The following is an 18,142-nucleotide window of genomic DNA, read 5'->3' on the forward strand; positions in this document are numbered from 1 at the left end:
ATTGCCCATCAAAATAACAAAATATTAACAAAATACAAAATATAGAAAAATAAAAACACTTTGTATTTGATTTCAAATGGCTTCTGGCCGAAAATGTATAAAAATAAATAAATAAATTGAAGAGAAGAAAAGAAGAAAGAAAGAAAAAAAGAGTTTCTGGCATGATAAAACAATTGTTTTCCCATTTATGGAGAGTATTTATTGTGGAGGAGATATTATGGGAGAAAGATCGTTTCAATATTTCTTTTTTATCTACAGGAATGTTTAGCACTGTCTTTTTACGCAAATTTAGGTTATGGATATCTGTTCTATAAGATAAATGTTCATATAAGTAGGGATGATTCCTATATTTGAATATTTTAGAGAATATGCATGTTGCATGAAAAAGTCTACGATTAAACATATTCAACCACTTCAAATCTGCTTATTTGTGTGAAATTTTGGACCTTCTTCTGATACCAAATATCAACCTGATACAAGAGTTTTGAAGTTTTTGTATGCGACACCTGTCGTTCTTTTCTAAACATGAATGATAAACAGCGTCACAATGGATGAAATGAGATAAAACTAATGACTCAAACAGCATTCTCTTGACATCTACATCCGAATATTGTCTATGGGAATATATAAGTTTCAATGAATAATAAGCAATTATAAGTTTGTAATTCATGAGGAATTACGTATTTTCCAATTCATTTACAAAAAATATCCATATTAAATCATACATATGACCTTAAGGTCAGCTAATCTGGTTTATTATCAGGCAAACAACAAGTATTCCAACGAAATGCAACGAAAATATCCTAATTAACTGCAACAAAGTTGTCTCAAGGTCAACTGGCGCACCGACAAACTCATCGAAAAAAACACATTGGCGTACGCCTGGGTACATGGTTTAACGAAAAGGGGTCGCCTGATGAGGGTGTCAGAACAGGGGTTGCCCGAAAAGGGTTGGTCGAAGAGGGTTGGCCGAAGAGGGTTGGCCGAAGACGATTCACTAGGGTCAAAATGTCTCTAATACGACACGGCTAACCTACACCTACCGAGGCCTCTTCTTACAACACCCTCTGGTCATTGACCATCACAACCCTCTGGTCATTGACGATCTACAAGGACAAGGGTTGCTCAAGAACACATTGTCAACACCATTGTTCTTCGCCAACAAGGCCTTTTTGACACACTTCTTCACCCCAAACAACCGCACCCCTTACGCTCTCGATGGACAGCTCGATGGCATGGTTACCAATGTATCTAGAACCACGTTAGCTATACTACTTGTGCGTTCATGAAAATTACACAACTGTTATAGAATCTTGGGTAGATTGATATAGTGAAAACAGTTTTCTTGTCACCCATACAGATTTCCAGGAAAAAATATTGAAACAATCAGACTCACTTTTTAAAACACCTTGTAGAATTGGAACTAGATGTGCGTTCATGAAAATTACACAACTGTTATAGAATCTTAGGTAGATCGATATAGTGAAAACTGTTTTCTTGTCACCCATACAGATTTCGATAAAAAAATTGTTGCAACAATCAGACTCACTTTTTAAAGCACCTTGTAGAATTGGAACCATATGATGTGCGTTCATGAAAATCACACAACTGTTATAGAATTTTGGGTAGATCGATACAGTGTAAACCGTTTTCTTGTCACCCACACAGATTTCCAGGAAAAAATATTGAAACAACCAGACTCACTTTTTAAAACACCTTGTAAAATTGGAACTAGAAGATGTGCGTTCATGAAAATTACACAACTGTTATAGAATTTTGGGTAGATCGATATACTGTAAACCGTTTTCTTGTCACCCACACAGATTTCCAGGAAAAAATATTGAAACAATCGAACTCACTTTTTAAAACACCTTGTAGAATTGTAACTAGAAGATGAGCGTTCATGAAAATTACATAACTGTTATAGAATCTTGGGTAGATCGATATAGTGAGAACCGTTTTCTTGTCACCCATACAGATTTCGAGAAAAAAATTGTTGCAATAATCAGACTCACTTTTTAAAACACCTTTTAGAATTGGAAATAGAAGATGTGCGTTCATGAAAATCATTTATTTTCAACTACCTTTGAAAGGATGAAGGTTGAATTAGCCAGTCAAGTTTTCAGTCATTTGGTAGGTACAGCGATGAATACTTATACCAGTTTCAATTAGATACCGTCAGCAGCAATTCATTGAAAAAATTAATGAATTGTTTGATATTTTAAATTCAAATCGATTTGACGATGTCAAAAATTTAAATAAACCCGTTTTTGGAACATCATAACTAATTGATTTTCTGAAAGAAATGAAAATATTTTTCAGCAAATTAACTGTAATATCAAAAAAGAAAAAACACGACTGGACAAATGAGATTCATTGAGGGGTGGTAAGTAACAATTTCGGCACTTCTACAACTTTTGGGAAACCTACATAATCAAGGATACTCCTACATATTGACGAGGAATATACATCAGGACTGTGTGAAAAATTATTTTGGCCAACTGAGAAGTACTTGTGGAAATGCCAGAAACCCAACTCCTTTTCAAATTACCAATGCTTTCAAAAGCACATTTACTCTTCAGTATTTCACACAGGCAGAAGGAGCTAACTGTGTAAAAGATACTAGTTAAGATTCTATCTAATATTACAGATGCTGTCAGAAAAAGAATGAAGATTTTTGTGGCAGTTCCAAAAAATCCCTATAAACCGTTGAGAGTAGAGACAAATGATTATAGAACTCTAGCCACTCCCATAGGCAACAGCTTGGGCTATGTTTGTGGATATCTTTTGAGAAAATGTTCAAGAAAATATTCATGTAAAGTATGTACAAATTAATACAGTTATTTCAAGGCATACAGTAATACAGGAGCCAAACAGTTTGGAAGTTTATATATGTCCCCAGATTTATTTTCATAAAGTATCATTCATTTTGAGGCAGAATTTCCTTATCATTTTTATATTATATGTGCCACTTATTGCATAAGCAACCAGCTAAGAACAATGTTTTCAAAAAAAAAAAACATTTCTCACCCTTGTGATAATTTTCCTTCGAATTATTTATTTTCTGTTTTCACAAGGGTGAGAATTTATTACACTTTGAAATTTGCCAATAGAAATTCGAAAAAAAATGTTAAAAATAAATGAAAAACTCAACATTCTGAAAAACCTTTTAGAATAGATTAGCATAATTTTTTGACCTCAATTGTATAATCTCATTTTACAAATCATATGTTTATTTCACCACCTTGTCTTATGTTTATCAATTCATAAACAGTTCACAATCATATAAGACATTTATTGTGAACTCCTAGTAGGAATGATGAAGTCAGATCATGCGTCACATATTTTTTGATCGAACAAATACTAAAAAATAGAAAAAGGCTACAGATGTATTGCGTTCGAAATGTTACGAACTTCTTTGAAACTGAAAACAAAAAAATTAGGACAACTCCTACTATTAACAATCAGAATGAAACTTTTGAAATATTTGAGGGAATATCAGATATATCCCATTTCAGTGTTTTTTCATCCCCTGTTAATTGTGTAGAAGGTAGAGAAAAACTCATTCATTCTCCCCCTCAAAATATACATAAAATAGATTTTGAACAGTCTTCCAGACTTCTTGAGGACCGCAATAACTCAGGCATATGTAATTCCATTCCGACAAAAAACGTCACCAACCATTCACTAATTTTGAATCAGAAAGGGGACGATGTATCCACTATTTTACCCAATAATGAGCTTCGAAATAGTAATGAATACGATTCCGATTTTGAAGAGGACAATGCATTACTTTCATATAATATGCAAAATACTGTAGTTCTACCACAAAACTCAGTCAACATATCGAAAACGAATATACAAAAATTAAACTATAGGGATTGTATATACCAAGAAGGTACATTCTCATTAAAAGATGTAGAGTTCCACAAAATATGCAGAGGTAGAAAATTAGTGACAGGTAGGTACGCATTCGTTATTAAGAAAAGAATCAAAGAATGTGTTAATAACACCTGCATCTTGAATTTTAAAGACTGGAGATACCTTAAATCTTCAGATTCCATCAAAATATATGCTTATTGTGCACACAATAACTGTGTTTTTCAAAATATGTTTAAATGAAATATCCACTAAAGACAGTAGTCATTTGGTCTCGGTGTTCAGTACTTCAAAAAATTCCAATCATACAGGGAAATTAACATCTCAACTGAGAGGTATTGAACGAAAAATTGTGAGGAATAAATTGGAATACATCAAACCAATATTTCAAAGGCAAGAAGACGTTCTTGAATCTAATGAAGAACTCATCAAAGTTGGGAATCTAGGCAAAATTAAATCTGATTATGTATATCGGAAAGTTAGGTCTGAAAATTTATCTGAAACAGATAAAGATTCAGATGATTTCATTGATGTTATGCTCTTTGCTAAAGAAAATAAAAATTATATTCATCACGTTGGTCTTCCATTCCATGTTATAATCTATAGCCAAGAACAATTGGAATTGATAAAATCTTCTAATTTACCAATTTTACATTTAGATGCCACTGGTACCATTGTGAGAAAACCAGAAACTAAAGAAAAGCGGTGTTTCTATTATGCAGGAGTTATCCAAATTCCGAATGTTGATAGAGTGTGCCCAGTTCTAGAGATGTATGCATGTAGTCATGACACAACATCCATTTGTTCTTGGCTATTGAAATTCAAAGCTTTTGCCTTACAGAACGGGAGGAAATGGCCAGTATTCTCAAAAGTTGTGGTCGATTTCAGCCATGCGCTAATCAATGCTGTTTGCATTGCATTTAATGGCATGGAATTGCTGACATATTTGATAATTTGTTTCAAGATCGCAACAGACAAATATGAGGTATTCCCTTCTGATAAAGTTCAGTTACACATATGTTGTTGCCATATTTTTAAGTGGATGGCAACAGATATAGATATATTTTTTAGTGATCCAATAGTGAGAGTTAATCTCAAAGAAAAAGTAGCTTCTGATTTTCCTTTTCAACAGTGGAATGAAATATGTTTGTGATTCAAATTATTCGCAAAAATTCTGAATACTGAAATGAAAACAACGGATTTGAATGAATCTTTAGAGGATCTCATTTGTTTATGTTGTAAAAATATAATGAATCAAGATGATTATAAATATGAGTCAATGTCATAAACGGATATAATGAAATCGGGAACGACACCTTTATATAAGTGCAGTCCTTTCTTTATATTCTTCAATGAATCGATTGAATATGAAGAGTATGTATCTGATGGCTTTTCTTCTAGAAATGAATATTTTAATAAAGATTTTTGCACCTTCTTCCTGAAAAACGACTTAGTAATGCTCCGGTGGAGAGATGGTTTGGCATTGCCAAAAATTCTATCGCCAGAGGTTTGATGCACCAGAAATGTAGCCGAATAATTGGTAAAATTCGTGAACATGTCTTATTTATCCATAAAGAGCGAAAACATAATATTCCTAAAGATAGGTGTGCATCAAAACCTAAAAAACTATTGGAAGATGAAGGATTGCTGGCGAAAGAAACATGGGAAAAGAAAACAAAAAGTTCCACATGTCACTAATTTTGAACGTTTGAGATTGAAGAGAATTCTGGATTCGAGTGAATATGAAAACAAAAAATTCGATCCTAATGTATGTCTCTACTGCAGAGAAGGTGCACTAGATGTTACAGCTGAATGGGTACAGTGCGACAAATGCTGTGGATGGGTGCATATTAGGTGCATAGGTGGATATAAGGATTTAACCTTCTCTGGTGATTTTTTTGTGAGACAATCTTACAAAATTATCTAGAAAAAAGCTGTTTAGATAAAAAGTGCGTGAACGACATTGAAATGAATACAAGAGGGCAGAGTGAATCAGTTTTATGGAAAAATGAACGGAGAAAGATAGTAACCACATCCCATTTCGGGAAAATTTGCAAAGCAAAATCAGTAGATGCAAAAATAAAAATTGGCAAAGGAATAATTTTTCCAAAATCGAATTCCAATAAATATACAAATCATGGAAAGAATTTTGAGGAAACAGCAATTGATGAATATCAAAAACTATCAAAAAATATTTGTCAACGAACTGGTTTAATCCTTCACGAGAAGTATCAGTTTTTGGGAGTATAGTCTGGTAGATGAAGATGGGATCATTGAGTTGAAATGCCCATTTTCTGTGAAAGATTTTGATGTATTAGAGGCATGTCGTTTAGGAAAAATTCCATATTGTAACAAAAGTGGTGGCCTTAAAGTTGTATCCGACTACTTTTATCAAATTCAAGGCCTTCTTCGAGTAACGAGTCGAAAATGGTGCGATTTCGTTATATATACCTTCAAAGGTATTAAAGTAGAGAGGATTCATAGGAATGATGAATTCTGGCAGAAATCTATGTTACCGAAATTGAAAGATTTTTATATGTTCTTGATACTGCCTTATCATTCTGGTTTTAGTGAGACAGTTAATTTCATTAAATGGAGAACTAGCCATGAAATTTCCTTTTTGAGTAATGGTTTGGTAAATGATCCAGGATTTTATAAGCAACTGGATATTTCGTACATAATATGCAATTTTCCACAAATCTCGTGCGATGTGAGAGAAATAACATCCTCAGACTTCAAAATTTTGAATGGACAAAATTGGCTGACCAATTTTATCGTCGATATTTTATTTTCTATTATCAATAAATCGAATGATAATCTTATAATTTTCACCACAATATCCTCATATATATTCTCAAATAATCTAAGTTCAGTGCAAAATCATTCCCAAAAATTTACTTTATCGAAAAACAGTTTTGTAGTGATGCCATTTTTGAAAAAGTTGAATCATTTCTGCTTGTGTCTTGCTGATTTCAAACGGAAAAGTTTCTCTTTCATTGACCCAATTGGTAGTTATAAATATGAGGCGAATGAATACATGAAATTATTCTTTAATTTCATTAATGAATTTTATCCAGATGAAAATGTCAAAATACAAGAGTAGACAATTCAAAAACATAAGTTTGATACCCAGTCAGATGATTTCAACTGTGGCGTGTATATAGTACTATATTATCAACAACTAGTTTAATCAGGAACCATCAGGTATTCATTAATGAATAAACTACTTATGAATTCTGATAATATGAGGAGTCTGTGTTTTTACTGTGGTATATTCAATATGAATGAAAAAACAGTTAAATGCAGTTCATGTAAAAGAGAATCTCATATCGAATGTATCAACAGGAATATTAAAGAATATGCATATGAATATGGAATTTGTGAGTTATGCAAACTCTACTGATATTGACGATCCATCCTTCTCAAAAAAAAATTACATTATTTTATTGATTGATAATACAAAGGCTTCAATGGAGAACGATGCCGATGCGTCCTGCATGACAAAGTTATCAACATTTTTCACGCCTCCCAAATGAGTACCACCTTTTTCGTTTTCAGTATTTCAATGATTTCTGTATATTCTCATATCGGTGGTTATACTTTATTTCATTCCTAATATTTTTTGTTTGTCTAGCTAGATATACCAACGAACCAATCAGACGAGAAATATTTTTGCTAATCCAGAATTATTGTCAAAATATCAAATTGAAGATATACTTGTACCTACCACTTTTTCTTCCACAAGTTCAAAGTTGCGGGGTTTGGGGTTACCCAAAACTTAAATAAAATCTAATTATAATACTTCCATTCTAAATTTTATTCGCAACTTATTCTCAAGATTGCGTTCATTAGTGAAGTCTTTCACCTACGTGAAAAAAAATAAGGTTTATAAACGGCCGAATATATATGTTACCAAGATAGTTTTTATATGATAAACATAGTATTTGCTATGAAAATGCAAATGACAGCTTCCGATCGATGCTAACTCTAAATATAAGAAAAATCATGAAATGTTGGAGTTTTATATTTTAGGCCCTATTTCGATGACATAACTTAACTAGGAAGCAAGTTTATTCTGAACAAACCAGAATTAACCGAAAGTAGAAAACTTTTATATATTATCTCATTGGCGGTTAACTAGATGAGATTTGAAACTAACATCAGTTTTGCTACACACACAGTGTGTGAAACTACTAGTAACATTCAATAGTTGAGAAGATAATTGAGAAAACTGACATTATGGCATCATCGTGGAAATAAGTTAGAAATTTATCGAATTACCTAATAGTGTTAAATTCTTTCTGGATACAGTAAACTGCCACTAGAATATTATTTGAAGTTTTTTGTAACTTCAAAACAGTGTGCATGCATATAAATTTGAAAAAAAATTGTTCAATCTCGCTTTAGATTTTTTATCGAGTCAGTTTTCTTGAACAAATAAGTGGAACACTTCACCAGTGAGCGGGTAGCCCCTATCGAATATCTTACAAATAAATACCAATCGATTAATTCTTCATCATTGTAATCGTGATGATTATCATCATCACAAGTGGAAGAACACTTAACGATTGACGATATATGGAGCGGTCATAAATAGTCCTCGCTACCTGATAACTTTTGATCAGCTTGGTATACTATTATGAAATGCTGAATAATTGAATGGGGCTACAAATAATATATTTAGGCATTTCTGAAATATTCTCAGTATTTTCAAGCTGCAATGTCAAAATGAAAATAGCGGGCATGAGCATTATTAGGCTCTTCCACCTTGTATCTTTTGAAAGGGGAGATGTCAATAAGCGGTTTGAAAGTTAGTAGGGAGGAGGGCTATTAACGACACTTTTCTCTCATCTGTAGAACTGATGGTAACTATGTGAACTGTGAAGCCAGTATCGTAAGGTTACCCTTTACTTTCCATCACAGCACCTGAAGAAGTTAATTACTGTGCATTAATTTCATTCTACATTATCATCCAGATACGTACCACAGGAGCTTCAACTATATGTTAAAGCTCCTGTGGTAGTGGAAAGTTCACTAATTGATGACAGTGTGAAGATAGTGAAATAATAGGGATAATCTCACGGGGGCCGTGAAATGATGTAGCTGCCATCAGTTGCGACTTCTTTCTCAGAAAGGTAAACCACCATTATTTGAAATTGAAAACTCTACCGATAAATAAAACTGAATTTCAGTTACATATTTTAAGAATCTCAATTCAGCTATATTTATAACAATGTATCAGAGCACCACAATTTCAAATAATTGGTCCATTTTGAAACTGAAAGTATTGATCTAACTGTGATTTTTTTAACCATATTTGGTTATTACAATATTTGTGATAAACATATTTCATAAGTACCTTTTCGAAACTTGTCATGATGTTTTTATTGAGACTGAAACTGTATATTTGGGCCTTTAAGGTTTGTTATTGCAATAATGATTTTTAACGAGAATCTGTTATTATTTTTGTCGTTTTTGTTTATTAAGACAATTTTATTTATTGTTTTATTACTTTTTATATGTGTAACTACATATAAATTATAGTTTTATTAGTTTCATTGTTTGTCGTTTTACTTATACGAATAGTTTATGTATTGACACGTGCGATTTTTTGACTGATCTTGTCTTGAAGTATATGAGATACCTATTCTACATTATGGTGGATTTTGGTTTTTTTGTCGAATAATAGGCAAGGAATTAGAAGAAGTTCACAAAGGAGAACTGAAAATGCCTGAAGCTGCTGAGTCCAACATATATTTGTTGAACAACCTAAGAACTCGAAGATAGACCCAAGGGGGCTTTGAGTCAAAGTAAAATTTCAAAAAAAATCTATGGTTGATGCCATAATAACAGTCAGGAGAAATGGACCGTTATCATCCACTTGCATCCAACACCGATGAATACCGAGTAAACTACCTATAATAAGGTATAGGTACACTATGACGAGATCAGTATCAATCAAGAATTGACAAGACACAAATGCAGAGTAAAAAAAATTAAGTTCATTCTATCAATTTCATTTCGTTTCTGAAACTTTGTGTTCATAATAACAACTTGATCACACTAACAATGATTGTTCAAATAAAAAGTGTTCATAACATGTTTATTTATTATTCGAATTCATACTCCTTCTGATCAGAGAAGTCGTATATGTTCAATATGATTATATGTGCGAACGCATATCATCGAATTCCTATTTGTGTCATTCATTTTGCAGAATTTGTATGGGTAAAGGTACGTATTCGCCAAGCTCGTGCTTGTTCGCACGAGCGATCAAGAGTGAACGAGCATTCTGCATCAATAATTAATAATGAGCCAACACGAGCAAATATACTCGAATGCTCGCTCATGCTCGCGCTTAAAACTTGAGTCTGATTGTTTCAATATTTTTTCCTGGAAATCTGTATGGGTGACAAGAAAACGGTTTTTACTATATCGATCTACCCAAGATTCTATAACAGTTGTGTAAGCACACTATATCGATCTACCCAAGATTATATAACAGTTGTATGATTTTCATGAACGCACATCTTCTATTTCCAATTCTAAAAGGTGTTTTAAAAAGTGAGTATGATTATTGCAACAATTTTTTTCTCGAAATCTGTATGGGTGACAAGAAAACGGTTCTCACTATATCGATCTACCCAAGATTCTATAACAGTTATGTAATTTTCATGAACGCTCATCTTCTAGTTACAATTCTACAAGGTGTTTTAAAAAGTGAGTTCGATTGTTTCAATATTTTTTCCTGGAAATCTGTGTGGGTGACAAGAAAACGGTTTACACTATATCGATCTACCCAAAATTCTATAACAGTTGTGTAATTTTCATGAACGCACATCTAGTTTCAATTCTACAAGGTGTTTTAAAAAGCGAGTTTGATTGTTTCAATATTTTTTCCTGGAAATCTGTGTGGGTGACAAGAAAACGGTTTACACTATATCGATCTACCCAAAATTCTATAACAGTTGTGTCATTTTCATGAACGCACATCTTCTAGTTTCAATTTTACAAGGTGTTTTAAAAAGTGAGTCTGGTTGTTTCAATATTTTTTCCTGGAAATCTGTATGGGTGACAAGAAAACGGTTTACACTATATCGATCTACCCAAAATTCTATAACAGTTTTGTGATTTTCATGAACGCACATCATATGCTTCTAATTCTACAAGGTGTTTCAAAAAGTGAGTCTGATTGTTGCAACAATTTTTTTGTCGAAATCTGTATGGGTGACAAAAAAACAGTTTTCACTATATCGATCTACCCAAGATTCTATAACAGTTTCGTGATTTTCATGAACGCACATCTTCTATTTCCAATTCTACAAGGTGTTTTGAAAAGTGAGTCTGATTATTGCAACAATTTTTTTCTCGAAATCTGTATGGGTGACAAGAAAACGGTTTACACTATATGGAAATTTTTTGTCAAATGATTGATTGGCATTTCTTAAACGACCTCCTACCCGTAATAGTTTGTTATTTATAAAAGGATTGGAAGAGATAATTTTGCTTTTCCAGTGAAGCGGATTGTTTTTATTGGACTCAGCTCAGATGGACTCAGGGGTCCAACCTTTCCACGCTTAGTCTTACATTTTGAAATAAATCTTAATACTAACGTTAATATTCTTAAAATCTCTTTTAAAGAAGAAAATTTATTAACTAACTCAATTAGAAAACCCTTTTTTTCAACTGCTATACAAGAATTAACCTTTCTCTGTTCTGGAACGAGTTCAGGTATAATATCCTCTGATCCATTCCACTGATCATTGTTTACGGAAAACCCACTAGGACCAGACCACCATAAGTTGTTATCAATTAGATCCTTCGTTAAGGCACCTCTCGATATCAATTCTGCAGGATTGTCAGCTGATCTCACATGCCGCCAATCGCTCACAGTCGTCAAGGATTGAATTTCACTCACTCTGTTTGCTACAAATGTTTTCCATTTCATTGCAATACCCTTAATCCAGGCTAAAACTATAGTCGAATCTGTCCATAAGTAAATATAATCGATTACAATTCTCAATGAGTCCATTGTTTTTTTAACAAGGTTGCTCAATAGAAGAGCACCGAACAACTCTAATCGCGGTAAACTCAATTGTTTTACGGTTCCACCCTTGATTTGGCGCATACGAGCTGCGAAACAAATTTATTTGGTGATATATGGCATCGAATATAAATACAAGCACCATATACCCGAATTGAAGCATCGGTAAATCCATGAATCTCCAATTTAATGTAAGTAGAGACCATAACACGTCTTGGTATTTTTACATCATTAATATTTTCTATATTCGACTGAAACTTTACCCATATCTTGAATATTTCATTTGGAACTGTATCGTCCCAACCTACCTTTAGCTTCCGTAACTCTTGAATTATCAATTTTGCTGATATTACTAGAGGTCCCAGTAATCCCAATGGATCAAAGATCTGGCATATAATAGATAAAATTAATCTCTTTGTAACACAATTTTTCAACATTAAATGGCTTGTATTGATTTTGTAACATATAAAATCCCTGTTAGAATCCCAGAGTATACTAAGTGTTTTGTTTTGTTCGCCTTTCCCTATATTCATAATACTCAACTCCTGATCATCCTTGACATTAAACTTATTTAAAATATCGTGGCTGTTACATAACCACTTACGTAGGGGAAATCCTGCAGAACTAAGGATCTCTGTTACTTCGCCTTGTATTTCTAGAAGCTTCTTCTCTGTATTTGCACCTGTAAGCAGGTCATCCATGTAGAAGTCCTTTTTAATTATTTCGCTGATAAATGGATGCTTATATATACATTTTACTGCTAGATAAGGTGAGGATGCGTTTCCGTATGTTACTGTATTCAACGAGAAGACCTTCATCTTTTCCTCATTGTTGGGCCTCCAAAATATTTTCTGATATTTCCTTTGTTCTGGATTTATAAGTATTTGCCTAAACATTTTGGCTATATCTGCAGTCATGACGAACTTATGTAAGCGAAACCTTGTTAATATGGAAAATATATCTTGCTGTAATGTGGGTCCTACATATTGTACATCATTAACTAACAGGTTATTATCGGTTTTGCACGATGAATCAAAAACAACTCTATATTTTGTGGTGAGGCTCGTACTCTTTATTACAGCATGGTGAGGCAAAAAATAACCTTCCGAATTATTTTCGTCAATTTCCGACATGTGGTTTGAATCTCGATATTCCTTTAAAAACTCATTATACTCCTCACATAACTCTGAGTTCTTCATTATTCTTTTCTCCAGTGATTCATACCGTTTAAGAGCAATTTCCCTTGAACTTACTAAATTCTTTTAAGATGGCTTGAAAGGTATGTCCACAATAAATCTGCCTGTTTCGTCTCTTTTAACAGTTTTCTCATAATGATTTTCGCAATACTCATCTCTTTCCGATAATATTTCTTTTTTGTTCAATTCTTCGATTTCCCAAAATTTTTTAATGTTATCATCAAGAGCCCTATCAGCATCTAGTGATAAATTACAGTGCGTATCTTTTTTAAGGTCCTTTTCTGTGTCTAAATCAATGTTTCCTGCAATAATCCAACCAAATAACGTATTTTTTAACACGGGTAAATTAACGTCTGAGACTTTGTATCCAGAAATCATAACTCTCCAAAAAATATCTGAACCTGATAATCTATTTTTTGTACAATATTGAAATCTGGATCTGCTAATTTGAAACAAGAGTCGATCTTAAGTACATTTTTATTAAAATTAACCGCGGGTAAATTGCCAATTATATTTGGCATAATCAGACATTGTAAATCACCTTCGAAATTATTATTTCAAGATGCTATTTTTATTGTAACCTGCTGATTGACGTTAGTTATACTTTGCCCTATTCCTCTTACCACGAGTTCTATCTGACGACGACTCAAATTAGGTTTATTAGCTAATTTTTCGGATATAAAATTTGATTGTGAACCACTGTCCAACAACGCTCGTGCTTTCACAGTTTTTTCGTTAGCCTTTATCATAACTACGGCTGTTGATAGCAATACTTGTGATGTATTGCTCAATCGTGCAACGTCGCATATCACATCTCGACTTTCGGTGTTTTTTTCCGACTGCGCACGATGTGTTAGAATTTCCGACCGCATTTTCGTCGTCAGAACTTTGCTTCGCTCTAGTTGGTGTTGAATTAGAAATTGATGCTGGATATTTTTATATGTGTAAAATTAAGTTATGAGATTTGTGGCATTCAAAACATTTTCGCATTTTACATTTCCAAGAGGGATGTGTGTCCCTGAAGCATATTAAACATAATTTTAATCTTTTTATTTCTGAAATTCGCTCTATTATTGGTAGTTTTAGAAAACTATTACATTGGAAGATACTATGCTCTTTTTTACAATAATAACATTATAATTTATAACTAGAATTGTTATCATTTGTAGCCGCTAATCCATAACTTCGGAAATTTTTTGAAGATAGGGTCTCATGTTGAATTTTGTTAATTTTACGATTTTCTGACTTGTCAAGCAATTCGCATCTTTGATTCAGAAACGTATTCATGTCATTCAACGTCAGTAAATTTCTCGCAAAATTAAAACTTACCCTCTCGCGTCTAGCATTCGGACTCTGATGAATAGAATTATCGAATTAGAATCGCTTCAATTCGTTTCTAAAATGTGATGGTAGAAATCTATTTTGGCACTCCCATAAATCGCTTTGCGATGTAGAATTGCTTGTCGGGAAAGTCCGGCAAATTCTAGGGGAATTTTTTATTTTTATGAAAGTATACTTTATATAGGATTTGTAGAAGAAGAAAGTTAGGTTAGGTTAGGTTAATGGTGAAAGATTTTTGAGTTTTATATTTTATCAATATACAAGATAAGATGCTACCCCACTTACGTGTTGATGAAAAGCGAAGGATGGTGTTGAGAAATTTTCATTTAGAGAGAAGAACGATGAGGTTTGGCTCTGATCCATTCCAATTAGTTGATGAACAATTTGTAGAACTTTTTCGATTGAAAAAGGATATGGTACATTTTTTAATTCAAGAAATATCGCCCTATATGAACCACTCGACACGTTATAACGCAGTACATCCAAGTATTAGAATATTTGCAGCTTTTGTTTTTTTTGGAACTGGCAGTTACCAAAGAGTAATTGGACAATCCTTCAATTTATTTTTTGCTCAACAAACTGTTACTAAATGTATCAAGGAAGTAACTTCATTAATCATTGAGCATCTTTCAGAAAGATTTATTAAATTTCCCCAAAACAATGAGTTGAAAAATCAAATAAAAGAAACATTTATGGAACACACAGGATTTCCAGGAGTTGTAGGAGCAATAGATTGCACTCATATAGCTATTATAAGACCACGAGAAGAGGAACACAATTACTTGAATCGGAAAGGGTACCATTCAAAAAATGTACAAATTGTAAGTATTTTTCGAAAAATTGTAAATTTTCTCTACAATTCTAGCTGTTTCAGATTTGTGATTATAATTTGCGAATACTCAATATTAATGCGAGATATCCAGGTTTTTGCCATGATTCATTTATTTGGAGAAACTCCATAATTCAAGATGAACTTAGGCAATGCAGGTGATCATCATAGTTGGTTGTTAGGAGATTCTGGTTATCCTCAGCAACCTTGGCTCATGATCCCAATTTTGAATCCACCCTTCAATAGTCCTGAAGAGAGATATAATGCAAGACATGCTTCAGCAAGGAATTGCATTGAACGATGCAATGGAGTTTTGAAAGGACGTTTTAGGTGTTTGATGTCCGAAAGAAAATTACGTTACTCTCCAGATTTTGTTGGCAACATTGCAGTAGCTTGTGCAATTTTACATAATTTGTGTATTGCTGGAAATATAGAAATTCCAGACCTTATTAATGGCATTCCAAATCAACCACTTCCTCTAGATGATAATTTGAATCCTGACAATAGAAGAAATTTGATAATTGAACAATATTTCACATGATATTTTTTTCAAATAAACATTTTAAGTTGGCATTGATTTTATTTCAGTTGAAATTGACATAGGTTTTAAAAACACACACATCAGAAAATAATTTATTTGGTTTCAAAAAGAGAGTATAAAACAAAATATACAAAAAAGAAAAACAAAACTAGTACTATCACTTTAAATATCACAAATAAAAACTTATTCTCAGTACTTGAAAATAAAAATGACTACATCATTTTGATTCTACCATTTCTTCAGTGAGTCAGCAATGTTGCCCAAAGATACAGATACGGCAACAATTGACTTTTCAATGTTCCGAAGTACATCTAATATTTCTTCGTGCATTTTTTCAACTTTTGTTTTTTTTATGTTTGAATAGCTATTTGCTATATTTGGTTGACTTGTGCCAATAACTTCTTCAGCGTGAGGTAACTCAGTTTCTAAGTAATAACTTTTAGCAGCTTCTGAATAGTTATGTTCATCTAACATAAACTCCTCAACAATTACTTCACTAGTTTCATCTGCTTCAGGCAGTAAAAAAGGATCCTCGACTTCCAGAGTAGGTTTATCCAATGGTTCAGAAACCTTTTGATTCCTAAAAAAAATTATTACCTATATTTCAGAGTTATATATTGGTGGTATCATAACTTTCTCTGCCACAGATCCGTCCCCCAATGTTCCAGTTCTTCCCATGAGAGACAGTAATCTCTCTTCAAAAGAGGTCAGCGGTACCACACATGAAGGCCCTCCACCAGTTTGAATTAAATTTTTGGCATTTTTACTGCTTTTTAGTTTTGTTTTGGATTTCCAGTCTGCCAGCGTTTTTTTCCATCCTTCCACAGACCGTTTGCCCTGTCCTAAACTATTTAATTTTAGTGCCAGCCTTTCCCAAAGTAATTTATTTTTTTGTTTTCCTTGTAAATGGGAACTGAACTTGTTGGTGACTACTTCGGAGTGAGTTTCGGCGAAATCTAAAAAAACTCGCCAGTGATCTTGGGTCACTCGCATTTTATTTTTCTTTTCCATTTCTTTAAAATAATGATGAAAACTTATTAGGTACTAACTTTTTGAATAATTGAGTTATGACACACCATAACCTATACCACAGTCTATCTGTCTATATCCTTCATTTATTACTTATCTCTTTCTGTCACACATACGAGCATAGAATTCGCAAGCTCTAGAATTTCGTTTGGAAGCGATTCTATCGGCGTTGACGGGGAAGGGGGATTACTTTAGAAATTGACATCATAGTACCGAGATTTCGACTTTGACGTCACATTTCGATTCTAAAATACATTTCTACTTATCAGAGTCCCGCCATAGTAACTGAATCGAATTTACTACATAGTATAAAAATTATTAACCTGTCTCACGAATCAGTCTTTTCACCTAGTGAAGGTGAAGCTCTAAGGTGTTTGTTGAATGAATCAAACAAGTTTCTTAATTCTACATGAGATTCCTTACTTTGGATGCTCAAATATATCCCGAATATTATTATGTATAATCAAATTTTTATTTTCAAATCGGTCGTTTAAGACTTGCCAAGCAACGTTATAATTATCAGCTGACATTTATAGAGATCCTATTAGTTGAGCTGCTTCTTTTTCAAGGGATGCTCGCAAATAATAAAACCTCTGAACATCTGTTAACATGTTATTATCATGTACTAACGCTATGAAAATATCTTTAAATTCTAACTACTGACTATATTTTCCATCGAATGTCGGAATTTTTATAGGCGGCAACTTTACTAAAGAACGTATATCACTAGTATTCGAAATAACTGACTGGTGATCTGAACTAACATTTCCAACTCTTGACATTAACTGAGTTTCATGACTTTTTGAAAGAGCTTTAACGTCTCCAATCAGAGTAAAATACATATTCTGAAAACTATCTCTTTCTAAATCGCCTGTGACAGTGTTATCTCTATTCTCAATTTCTGTTTGTAACTCATTGAATTCTTCAAAAAGAGGTTCTATTTTATCTAATCTAACTTGTAATTGGCTGAATACGTTTTCGGACATGGTTTCTCGGTTGATTTCTTCAACATAATGTCTAAAACGAGTTGACTTGGCTTCAAGAGCTCCTCTTTTTATTTTCAATTGATTCAATTCGGCCATATTTGCCTACTGACACAAACGAAAATATACTTCACAAAATAATATGAACAGTCTTACTTGTTTACCCCCTAGACAATCTTTTCTTCCATTTTTCTCTTCTTCACCACTAAACTACTCTCGATTGGCACTATTTTTATACTAATCCGGCTCGATTGGACCAATGTTGAGGCTGGTAATAATGGACTGTATGTTTTTTCTGAT

The sequence above is a fragment of the Leptinotarsa decemlineata genome, unplaced genomic scaffold, assembly GCF_025532065.1.
Source record: "Leptinotarsa decemlineata unplaced genomic scaffold, Ldec_3_MD MMD2_P_RNA_scaffold_14, whole genome shotgun sequence".
NCBI lineage: Eukaryota > Metazoa > Arthropoda > Insecta > Coleoptera > Chrysomelidae > Leptinotarsa > Leptinotarsa decemlineata.